Source organism: Lactuca saligna, chromosome 4 (genome assembly GCF_052625555.1).
Source record: "Lactuca saligna cultivar CGN05327 chromosome 4, ASM5262555v1, whole genome shotgun sequence".
Lineage (NCBI taxonomy): Eukaryota > Viridiplantae > Streptophyta > Magnoliopsida > Asterales > Asteraceae > Lactuca > Lactuca saligna.
The window spans coordinates 64,094,948-64,108,856 of NC_136420.1; positions in this window are offsets into that span (position 1 = coordinate 64,094,948).

The window sequence follows — 13,909 nt, forward strand, 5'->3', positions numbered from 1 at the left end:
ACAGAAAAATGAAGATCCAAACAAGGAATTTCCAACTCTAAGTCAAATGTTTGAATGTACACGTAAAAGGAAAGATGGGCATGTATATGTCGATACATATGATTACACGGCAAAAAGTTGCTTTAGATCTAATGCAACTTTACCTAATGCAACCTTTGGTAAAAGGTTGCTTTAGGCATTATGTAACTTTTTCAAGTCCTAATGCAACCTTTTAGTAGGGTTACATTAGCTTCATTTTGTTGTAGTGATGGGGCCCGTATCTCTTAGTTGCATGTTGTATGTGTATAGTATGGTAGTTTGTGGGAGCTCACTAAGCTTCGTGCTTACGGTTTTCAATTTTGGTTTTAGGTACTTCCACTGGCAAAAAGATGGGCTCAGGATGATCGTACGACACACACCACAGTCTTTAGCCTGGAAGTTTTACTGTGATATTTTGATATGAGATTTTGATATATGACATATATTATGATAATTTATGATACATGATACACAATTTTATTTATGTTTATGAATGATTTATGCTCTTAATAATGATTTGAAAACAAAAATTTTGGACCGTATTTTTGGGATGTTTCAATATATATATATATATATATATATATATATATATATATATATATGTGTGTGTGTGTGTATACACACACACACATAATTTAGTTATTTTCATTTTTTATTTACTCTAATATATTCATACATTTTGTATATTTTTTAGTTTTTTATATTTGTTTTCATATTATATTTTAATTTTTTTTATATTTTTAATTTTTTAATTTTTTTCGTATTATTTGTTTTAATTTTTTTTTGTATTTTTAACTTTTTCTCGACCTTTTTCATAAAATATAAAATTTGTTAATATATTAGAGTATGTTACAATTTTGGTAATTAATAGTTTTTTTTATTTTTTTATTTTTATTAAAGTAAATAAAAAGTTATATTTATATTTGTAATTTTGGTCTAACTTATTAAATTAGAATTGAAAATATGTTATATCTTATCCAACATTAGTGAAATGTGATTTCCCAAGATCAAATTGTAATTGGTAGAAAAAAAGAAATTGCATAGATTGAAACCACTTATTTTGGAGAAAAAGAAATTGGGTATATGGCACATAAAACACACGTTTTACATAGAAACTCGATTTTGATACCGTGTTATCTTTTGTGTCAATTTTGACACTGTGTTTTCCAATTTGTTACAATTCTGACCACTTGACCGGTTAATTAGGTTACATGCTGACGTGACATGCTGACATGATATGCTGACGTGTCAAAATTGATTTTTTTTCCACAAAAAACACTAAGTTTTTACTTTTTTTCGATTTTGACACTAAGTTTAATTTTTTATTTCAATTTTGACACTATGTTTTTTTGTTCCAATCGAACATCATTTATCAAATTTTGTTCAATTTTGTCTATTTTCCATTTGAATCCGTATAAATATATATTTTTTATTACGTTTTAAACCGTATAAACATATTTTTTTTCGTTTAAAAACTACATTTTTATTTAAATACAAAATGTTTTTTTCTTACATTCAAAACATTAGTTATATCATGAGAATCAAACTAACCATAAGCTTCTAATAAGATGTAAAAATTTGATGGGTTGCAAACTTGATATCTGAGTTTTGATCGACTACACGCCTCCAAACCTCCAAACACATTTTAAAGTTACATATTTAATATAAAATACAATTTTTATATAACTAATATATATTTATATATAAAAATATGGTTTGAGTGTAAAAAAATGTATTTATACAAAACTATGGTTTTTAAATGAAAAAAAACATATTTATACGGTTTAAATGTATTAAAAAATATTTATACTATTTCAAATAGAAAATTATCAACATTGAACAAAATTGGAAAAAATGATGTTCGATTTGGAACAAAAAACATAGTGTCAAAGTTGAAAGAAAAAATTAAACTTAGTGTCAAAATCGAAAAAAATGAAAACTTAGTGTTTTTTGTGAGAAAAAAATTCAGTTTTGACACGTCATCATATAATGTCAGCATGCCACGTCATCAAAACTGACACGTCATCATGCCACGTCAGCATGTAACCTGGTTAACCGGTCAAATGGTCAGAATTGTAACAAATTGGAAAACACAGTGTCAAAATTGACACAAAAAATAACACGGTGTCAAAATCGAGTTTCTGTGTAAAAATAATGTTTTTTGTGCCATTACCCAAAGAAACTACGATTAAACCTTTGATTGAAAAACAATCATCGAACGTACCTAAATACAAGAAAATGAAGCTTCATAAGTAGTGTGGTGTACATCAATGGTGAATCGCTTAATTGGTGCAGTTTTAGCTTTGCTATTTTTTGAGGCGGTTTTGACTATTTTTTGTACGATTTTGACTATTTTTGGTAAGATTTTGGCTATTTTTTTAGGCGGTTTTGACAATTTTTTTTATGCGGTTCAATACCCGCATCAATTAATTATTTTAACCGCATCGATTAATTTATGTATCTTGATTTCTTGTACAATTGCTTCTTCTGATCAGAGAAGTAATTTATGTATGTTGATTATTTTAATGGTTATTGTAAAAAACAATTTATCAATATATGTTCAATATTGGTTATCTTAATGTTCAATATCGATAAAAAACAATATATCAATATATGTTTACTTTTATTAATGGCAATCATAATTCATTGAATTTTATAAGTTTAATTAATGGATTGCTGCATCAACCACTAACTAAACATGCATATGTGCACCTTTATTTTTTAACATCCATAATTTATTATTTAAATGACCATCTTATTCTCCTCATTAAACGGTTGCATGATTATTCAATTTTTCAAAACAATTCATTTATATCTTATCACTCACACTCCATTAAACATATATTCACCATCTTATTCACCTCCTATAAAATTTACATTGGATGCCCTTTAGCATGTGTAGTGTTAATGGATTAAGATATTCATTCAAGGTACTAATAATTGATTTTATTTTTATTATTGTAAATATTACATTTTTCAGCTTAAGAATATAGTATCATAAGGACTGATTTGCTCGGTAAGATATAGCATAATTTCAAGTCTAATTTAATATTCATGTTTTAATGATAAAAAACGATGGTCAAAGATGGTATCTGAATTGATGATATTTGTTAATTAATTGATTGCGTCAATAGAAGTAAATAAGTAACTTGGGTATGGAAATTAGTATCTTGAATTGTTAAACACTGAGAACAATGTAAATAAATGATTAGATCGAATAACTTAACCTATAAAATTTTGAAATATAAAAAAGAAATTGTTATAATTAGTTTAAAAATTGCGATAACACAATAGATAAAATTTTTAAAAAAAAATCAAATTGTTCAGAATATCAAGTTATATCGTACAAGATTGACATTGAATATAAATAACTTAACGTGTTTAGTACAAGTATCTACAAGGAGGTTAGAATGTGTAAAGGTTAGAAAAGATGGGTGCCACTTGTTTCTCCTAAAGTCAATAAAGGTGCGGAACCTACTTCGTCGGGTTGCACGGGGTTTACACCGACTTGGAGACTCGGGGGTATATATAATGTTGGTTGGATCTCTCTCTCTCTAGGTTTGTAGTTAAGGTTTCATTGATACAATTTAGATCTTATTCTTGTTACAATCCGTTTGATCAAGATTGTGTGCTTGTTGTTACTAAGTTTGAGCGTTTTTTTTTGGGTGCATTGTGTCGATCTAGAGGTATCAGTGCGATGTAGGGTTTTGTTTTTTTTTTTTTTTTTTTTTTTTTTTTGTGTGTGTGTAGATCTCATCTAGATCCCCTTGTTTTATCGGTTTTTTGGGTTCTCCAAATCGTCGTTCTCTTATATCTAGATCTATGTTTTTTTTTAAAACAATCATTTAATTGTCTTTTTCTGTCAACGAATATGTTATTCTGAATAGTATTCTTGGTTCTCCTCACATCATATCCTATAGATCTGGTGTGTGGAGTTTTCTTGCTCTTTGGCATTAGTTCAATCTATTTGGCATCATATCTCCCATACGATGGTTCATGGCGAAAATTCAAGCTAAGGTGAAAGGAAAAACCCTAAAGTGGGTTAAGAATTACGTTCCGAAGGGAGGAATAAAAAAAGGCGAAAATTCAAGCTAAGGTGAAAGGAAAAATGAAATTCCTAAGGCCCTATTTATAGCCTTGCATTCCTTCCTAGGTTTTGTACCCATCCCATGTGAGATGGGATACCAATTTCAAAATTCTCTTATCCAAGAAAGATTTCGTCCACCCTATCCCCTATAAAGGTTTTAAGAATATTCATGATTAATCAACTATTAATTAATTGATATTCAACCTTTTAATTAATTAAAATATTAATTAAATCCTAAAATTTTTCAATTAGTTTCTAATTGATTATTAAATCATAATAATTAATAAAATAATTTCTCCTTCATTTATTCTACTCAATTTGGGTCTCGTGGACACCAAAAGGATACTGTTATTATTAGAAATAGTATCAATGACCTTGGACATTCTTTCTAACAAAGTATGTTACAACATATAACTTTGAGCCTGCGAGGTTGTTGTTAATATGTGTAACGTCCCCAAATTTCTAATACAAAAATTACATTTTTGTAAATAATAAAATCATTTCACATATTTAAATAAAACATAGTTTCACAATCGTTGTGAAACAAATACATTTATTCCAAAATAAATAAAACAACGAAAGTCTTATATGCCAATGCGTGTGTGCAGTCATGCCTTGACCTTCGCTTTATTCGATTGAAAAATATTTATATTCCACTGGGTAAGAATAAAGCTTAGTAAGTTCCCCAATATATCATAAACCACAATACATATACATACATACAAACAAATGGCTCCCGTAGGTTAGTCGTTCCACCATTAATATGCAACGCACCGACTCTCAGGTATGGACTTTGCAATGTTACTTTTTCATAATTGTGAGGTCTACTCGACAAGTTGGATGCCTTGACTCATCGAGTAGGTACAAGTTTTGGCCACGTGTTTAAGTGACCAACTCGCCGAGTCGGAGGAAGGACTCAACGAGTTGGAGCTGGAGGGTGAAACCCTAATTTCCAGGGTTTTGCACCCTATTTAAAGGATCCTTACCCCCTTAGACTCCCCTTACAACCTCTTGTGAGTCCATAAACCCTAATTCGTGTGTGTTCTACATGTTTGTGTGATTTTTCAAGCTTGGAAGGTGAATTAGAAAAAACTTGAAGTATAAGAGGATTTGTGAAAAAAGAGCTGGTGGATCTGACTTTTCTACTTATTGGCTTCAGTTTGAAGGTAACAAGTCGTTTCCTTGACCTTCCCTCATTCTAGATCTCTTCATGTATAAGATTAAGGCTTTTCTAGTACAGTTGTTAACCACTTTCGGGTATGGGTTAGGATCTGAAGTTGCAACTTCAGATCTGAGCTTATCTTGGCCTCTATAGCCATAAAGTATCCAACTTTAGCATGTATGGACTTCCCTTATTAGGCTAAACCCCATTATAAGCTTGGATTTAACATTCTAAGCCTATAGAGCCTTGCATGCACGTAAAATTTGTCTGATAAACATGCCTTGGGAAGCTTGATCTGCAATATGGAGCTTTGTAATGGCTTAAAAACATCTGAATGGATAAAGGACTAAAGGGACTCGACGAGTTGTCTGGTCAACTCGGCGAGTTCGATGAAGATTGTAACACAAGGATTTCTGCATGAAATCAACGAGTTGGAGGGATGACTCGACGAGTCAGAAGGGATTTTCCCGAATTTTGGACACGCTTGGACTCGACGAGTTGCCTAGAAACATGGTGAGTCGATTAGGGTTTTATGACTCCGTGAGTTCTGGAAGAACTCACAGAGTCAGTATATGGTACTCGACAAGTTACATCAACATGGACTGCTAACCTTGACCGTTGACTTTGACTTTGACCAAGGGTTGACCAGTTGACTTTTGAGGGCTTTTTGGTCAAATGGAATTTATGGGATGGACCATTGGGATTATAGGTATTGGTGTTCAGGGATACATTTGGAGGAGTTGACAATATCATTTCCGAGGTGCTTGTGAGGTGAGTTATCCTCACTATATCAATAGGGTCTACGGTTTCCAGGCTAGCCCTTTCAGATTTGTATATGGATTTATTGTATGATATGCTTATTGATTTACATCCTGGTAATTAGGATGGTGATATTTAGTGACCTAGTAGGTCGGTATCCTGGTTTGTAGGATTATGCTATGTTAGCGAGTTGTTAGATCCGTATGATTATTTGTACATGCTAGCTAGCGTATGATATTTATGTACATATGTTTGTTGGTTTGTGGGGTAAGGGGTTGAGGCAGGTCCTCTTGTGTGCTATAGTGCCAAGACACCCTGGGCGGACCGGATAGACTGCAGGCTTAGGAAGGGAAAATTCAGTCAGGCCGAAGGCCCGACGAATGGTCCGGATAGGCTGTAGGCCCTACTAGGCAGTCCTGACATGCTGAAGGCTCGGAGAGCGGTCCAGATAGACTGAAGGCCTACGAGGTGGTCCATTTAGACTGAAGGCTCATTATGTATGTTGTTTGCTTATATGTTTATATGATATGGTTGTATATGTATGGCGTTGGTATTTTGGGGATAACTTACTAAGCCTTCGAGCTTACTTTTATCGATTATTGTTTCAAGTTATTTTGATGATTACGGGAAAGCAAAGGCGTGATTGTACAGCTCCTCAATTTTTCTGATTTTGATTGTGGGATACTTTGATGTGAACTATTTTGAATATATTTTGTAATAACTAATGGTTTCGGATTGTTTAAAAAGTTTTAAATTGGCTTGAATTTTATGGATGTTACATGTTGGTATTAGAGTCATGGTTTGAGTGAATTGGAGGAACACTCTTGTGAATCCAATCTCAAATCAAGGAAAAGATTTGTAAAATGATTTTTTTTTTTTCAAATGGTTTTCAAAATACTAAAGGAGGATGCAAGTGTATGATCAGCCGGAGCTCACGGATAGACCCCAAAATACCTTACGAATTATTTGGTTTTGTGATATGATAAAACAACATGCTAGTACTAGGCTAGGAATCTTCAGGAATTGCATGGTAGAATTTCCTAATTATATGATGCCTGATAGCATAGGGTTTTCCTTATATGAAATTGACATCATTATTGTAGTTGCTTAGTGTATGCATCCAAGCCGTATATAATTAGGATCTTATTTCCTGAGAATGTTTGGGTTGGCTTTATTTCCTGTTCCTTGTCTAGTTGTGGGCTTAGAGTAGGACCGAGTATTCAAAAGTCTACAGGGTCCAGCGTTATGTATGGTTAGCATACACGAGGGCTGCTGGGTTGGTGGAAGTTTCATGGGTGGGTCGTACGAGGCCGGGAGACGAGTTATGAGATATTTAGCATTCCTCTAGGAGTGAGGACTGAGCACTCGTCATGATTATATGTATATTTTTAGGGCGTTGTGATGATACTTGAGACAAATATTGTTAGGTGTGGAAGGTAGTATGGGCCCGTACTACTGAAAGCACATGACCCATACGCATATCAAGGAAGTCACAACCACTAGAGTTTAGTTGGGAGTTTGTTCCTTTTTATTTATGCATATTGTTTGATATCTTCCTGGTATGTTTTCAGAATGGTGGTTACAAGGCGCTTTGTGGCTGGATCCGGATCAGGATCAGGATCAGGAGATGGCGGTCAGGAGAGACCGACGGTGCCCGAGGTCATTGGGCAGATGAGTACGAATGATCTAGACGCCAGGATTCGAGAGATCCTGCATGGCGAGGTTGCTGCTTTGTTCCGGGCACCGTTTCCTGAGATGTTTGGGTCTTTTAAGACTGCCATGGCTAAGTACTTTGACAAGCGTTACGTAGCTCTCGCTGAGACGGTAGCCGCTATAGTGAGATCCACTATAACAACGGCAGGTAGAGGAGCTGGGCGGGGTTTTCAGTACAGGGACCTTCGATAACACTAAGCCACCTACTTTTGATGGGACCCAGGATCCCATCAAAGCCATGAGGTGGATTTCCGATGTGGAGGGGTGTTTCTGTTGGATTTTGAGCATTCTAACACTCCTAAGGTGTACATGCAACCCTAAATACCTTGGATCTATTTTTTTCTCTATTATACATGCAAACTTGAAGTTTCCAAGGTATTACCGTAACTAACATATGATCATAGGTACTTGAATATCAAAACTAGATAGAATTACATACCTTTCCTTATGGTTGATTCCTTGGAGCTTTAAGAGCCTAACACCAATAATATGAATGCCTCAAATGGAATCACAAATCACCAAAACAACTTGGAAGACTTGAGAGAATATGGAGCTCTCTAAAAATCGGCCCTCTCTCTCATAACACAAACTAGAGCCAATTTTGTGAGCAAAGGACTCCTTTATATATTATGGCGGATTAGAGTTACATCCATGTAAACCCTAATACCCATGACCTTTCATTTACATAGGATCCACGGGTTAAAAGCTCCATGGACTTCCATACACTCTTAGCCCATCCTAAATAAACCTTGGTCCATTCCATATATATATATATATATATATATATATATATATATATATATATATATATCCTTTTCTCACAAGTCTATCCATACAAATTGTTCCGATGAAGTGCAACCCAAATGGACCATGCAGGGTCGGGTCAAGTACATACCAATAATAGTTTTGGACTTACACACTAATCCAACAGTCTCCCACTTGGATAAGTCTATTAACTATTATTGCAACTACGACTTCATAACCCGACTATCAATTGTAGCTCTTAAAGTCGGTGTCGAACTCTGAATAAATCAACGACGTGTCCATTAGATAAGGGATCATATATTCCTCTATTGTAGATATCATATGGACTGAGGCATGGTGTTAGAATAAAATTCTAGTATGATCGATAGATTCCAAGCAGAAAAAAAGAACAATGATATAAAGAACACAAGAATGGCTCAAACGATGTCGAATGATTAAACTTTAACACCTCAGAAGAGCTCGACTAAGAACTTTGACTGTAGAGGTGTTTTGGGTTACAATGCAGTAATTAATGAAAACATTAACCTCAAAGACTATACATGCATACACTAAAATAGCTTAACCCTAATCAGGAATCACGGATGGATAGGCCCAATTTGGATACACAAAACATAAAGCCCAACGACGCAACTCTAATACTCAACAATCTCCCCCTTTGCATCAATTGAGGTGAGAGCTCAGTTCGGTTGAGCAAGAGAAGACTTCTTAACTGTCTTAAACACCTTCGGTATAATGACCAGTAGATTTTGACGAAAAATAATATACAACCAAAGCATGTCCGTGAAGTTCTTCTTGTCCGACTTAGTGTTCTACTTGCATCGATGGATGAGATTGAGAATGTGTTCCAAGCAGTCCGTGGAAAATAAGTGTTTGTTAACAAGAGCAAAAAGAAACTTGTCACCTTCGCCTCTTGTGAACATGACAATGAGATGAACCGAATCATTCTGGCTTAACTTCATTTTGTTAACATCCCCTAGCTTCACTGTAGGCTTCACTGTCGCCTTCTTCCTGAACACATGAGCAACTTCCTAATCTATCTTTGCTACTTCATGGATGTAGGAAGCTAGCATTCTCATAATGTGATCGAGGATCAGCACATACTCCTTAGAATTGGTAAGCATAATATTGAATAGCAAAATCCAATCATGAGGATTCAGATTTGGAAGATCAACCAAAGAAATCATATGAATCAAGTTGTTGGATCCTCGAGTCACCCTGAACTAAACATTGATGAACTTCCCAGTAGGCGAGGGTTTCAACACCTTGACAAAGGATATCTTATGAGCATTCCATGTCAGGTACTGAGGTTGACCGAACTTGAGATAGTAATCGATAAGATCACGATCAACCCGTGGGTGAGGAGAAGGAACTTCAATTGTTGGATCAAAATAGTGAAATACAAATTCCTTTCTGGTTATGGGCATATCGAACTGTGAATCCCTTGAGTTCTCAGAATCAAATGAGGCAACAGGTTCCAACCAGTAAGTGCTCGGGAACTCAATCGCTTCCTTGATTAATCCTTCCCTAGTCCAGGGAGGAAAGAGGGCTTGCTTGCATAACAGAGCATCATGCTCTTCTTTCTTCCTTCGTTCTCTCTCTTCTTCTTTTCTAGCTACACGAAGATTTTCATCTAACTCTTTATCTCTTTTCTTTCGCTTCAGGAATTCAGCAATCGTTTAGTCATCTTCATCGCTTTCACCAGAAATACCCTTCTTATTATCTTGAGCACCCGAACTCGAAGCTTCATTACCCTTCGGTTATGGTTTGATGATAATTTTGGGAGGCACAGGAGGAGTCTTCACTGCACCTTCTCCCCCTTGTTGCGGAGTGACAATTGGCTCCGTAAAACCTTTCATATGGCTTAAAATTTCAATTGCTGGAAGAAGTTTGGATGTCAAGTGATTCCTGATCGTAAGAGTGAGAATGGGGTCGTGGGCATTAACAAGATTACCCAGTATATTCAGAATGTTACCAGCACAGCTCTTAAGAGCTGCACGCTCGATCTTCAAAGATGCAGTCTCCTTGTTCGCTTGAGCGAGTTTAACAGACTGAACTTCAATTGTAGTAGTCTTACGAGCAAGTTTGTCCATGATCATGTTTTCCATCGCCAAATCAACATGAAGCTTTTCTAACCGAGTATTGACCGAGTGGAGAAGAGAAGTATTCTCAGCTTGAATATCAGACCAAACGGTATCGAACTTAGCTTTCTCCTCTCGAAGAGACTTGTAGAGAGAATCACCCGAGGCATTCACTTTAGCTGCATTCGAATCGGCATGACCTTTGAGGGATTCTAAAAATGTCTTCGAATCATGAATAAGGTTCGCCACGTCGATTGTAGCCTTTTTACAAGACGATGTGGAGGCATTAACAGCCTTTGTCGATTTGTCAATTGATTTTGTATATTACTCAAGAGCAGTGTCCAGAAAGGCCTTCATCACCACATCATTGTACTTTGCTGAAGAAGCAATCAAGCTATCTAGCTTAGTATCAAGACTCTTCAATTGGTTCTTAGTCACCGGAGCATCGTCTTCATCGTCACTAGGAAGTCGATAAGGTCTATAGTAAGTTGAATCGAACTCAAAGTTGTCACCACCAAGAACAGGAGCAGAATCATAAGAAGGTGAGGGTGAAAGAGGTTTTGATGTAACATGGGTTTCGGTTTCAGTAGTGGCCCCGTATCAGATACGTTGACTTTTACTGGTGGTTCGGTTGTAGTTGTGGTTATTGGGGTAGTTTTTGTAGTAGCTTGAGAAAGAATTGGAGGTGGAAGTGGGGTGGTAGAAATTAGGATAGTACTAACACGTGGAAGAAAAATTGAAATAAAAATGCAAATTTCAAAGTATGAAGACTTAGTATGAAAAAATTGGAAGAAAAATGCACACTACAAATAATATGTCATTTAGTGGAATACATTTTTAATGACATATGTTTGATGTGCCACTAAATCATTTTTTTAGTGACATATTTTATGTACCACAGTAAATATTAACGAATTTAATGGCACTTAATATTTTATGTCGCTAATATTCATAACTACTAGTGGCATAATGTTTTAAACTGCCACTAAAAGTTATATTTAATTAAAAATATCATATATTATATGTGCTACTATATCATGTTTTTAGTGACATATTTTATGGGCCACTGTAAATATTAACAAATTTAGTGGCACTTAATATTTTTATGTCGCTAGTATTCATAACTACTAGTGGCATTATGTTTTAAAATGACACTAAAAGTTATATCTAATTAAAAATATCAAATATTATATGTATTGTAATAATAAAATTAAATTACAACAATATTCCAAATTTTTACCGGAATACCAACTTTCACAAGGATATTAGACTTATTCCACCTCTCCTATTGTATTTGAAATATTATATAATGATTTAATTCAATTTAGACTTGAATGCATTTAAGTTAAGTCCTATTTAATATGGCATATTATCTAACTTGATACTTTGATCACTTTCCCTCTAGGTCTACCAATAATCACTAATAGATTAATACATGAACCCATCTAACAACAATGATTTGAGTATACGATCACCACCATCCTTTCGTTGCCGCTGCACCATCAAGCCGACACGGTCGTCGTCCAGGTCGCCATCTTCCTATGCTACCGTCAGTTTCATTTTTTCTTCGTTTTAGGTGTAGTAACGACGAAGGTTTGTATCACAAGGTGAATGTAAACGTAATTTGTGACTATTGAGTGAGCAACTTATCAGAAAAAAATTAACCGATTACTGATTTACAAAGAAAAGAGGTCGATATCACTAGAAATCATCTCCGACAGTCTAAAGGTACATTATAAATGGATTTCCACCATTATTAGGATTATTGTTTTGATTATATTATACATGATTTGTGCATTATGTAATTAAAGTTGTGAATACTATTTATTGCAGGAACGGTTCGATCTCATATCATCGAATCTAGCATTGTTCATATCAATAAACCAAAAACAAATCTCATTGCTCCAAAAGGAAAAATAGGGTTCATTTAAGATGAATTAGATGGAGAATTGCTGATAAAAAAAACGTTCTGTCTACTGCCATTCTTTACTATCATTCCTGGCAATGTAAGATTCTACGTCTTCAATTCTTCAATCGATTGATTTTCTAAACTTTTATATGAGAATCATGAACAATCAAACATCTACATCACAGTATATATAACTAGTTCATAATTTCAACATCACCTTATAAATTTTCTTCTTAAATGTCGATTTAGGTTTTGATCAATGCATATATTCAACTTGATATGACAATTTCCCTTTAGTTATCACTTACATTCTGAGCATGAAAAGAGCTTAAAAGTACTCTTTAATATCACCATTTGTAAGCATCAAGAATCGGCTCTTTAATATTGTCTTTCTTTCTTTTTCTGCCATTAAATACCACCTTAACGTCAACAACAAAAGTATAAGATCTCCACCAGTATCTTCACTACCTCTCTGTACTTCCAATGTAGGTACATATTTTCAATTGTTCCATCAAATACACCCCGTCTCCCTACAAAAATAAACTGATTTCAAAATTTTAAATAGCAACATAATATAATTTTGAGGAAAAGATGTATAATTTACCTAACTCCAAGTAGGGTTTCATACTCAGCCTTATCTTACGAAGTAAAAACCTCTCCTCATCTGTTAATGTTTCCAAATCAGTAGGAAGTTGTGATGGGTGTAATGATGAGTTTTGAGCATTTTAACACTCCTATGGTGTACATGCAACCCTAGAAACCGTGGATCTATGTTTTACTAAGATACATGCAAATTTGATTTTTATAAGGTTCTTAACCTAACTAACATGGCATGGGGTTACTTGAATCAAATAAAGCTAGTAGGATTACTTACCTTTTAGTAGTGCTTGATTGCTTGGAGTTTGAGAGCCTAGCACTAATAATGTGGATGCTCAAATGGAAGTTACAAATCACCACAAACTTGGAAAGTTGAGAGAATATTCACACACTTCTTGAAATCGACCCTCTTGTTCTCACACAAAAACTAGTTTCATTTCAAGAACCAAAGACTCCTTTATATAATGTGATGGATTAGGGTTACATACATGTAAACCCAATTCCCATGTCTTTTCATTTCCATGAGATCCATGGGTTAAAGCTCCATGGACTATCTATGGACTTTCCTTGCAAACCTAGCCCATTTTAAATAAGCAATAACTCACACTATATAAATACAAGAGCCCATATTTAATTAGTCACACTTTTGATCACTAAATTAATTCTTAATTAATTTTAGATCAATACTAATTAAATAATATGATTTCATATTAATATATTAGAACTTATAATATATTAATAAATCATAACTTATACTATTCTAAAAAGATTATCCATATAAATTGTTCGGGTGAAGTACGACTCAAATATATGGACTTAGA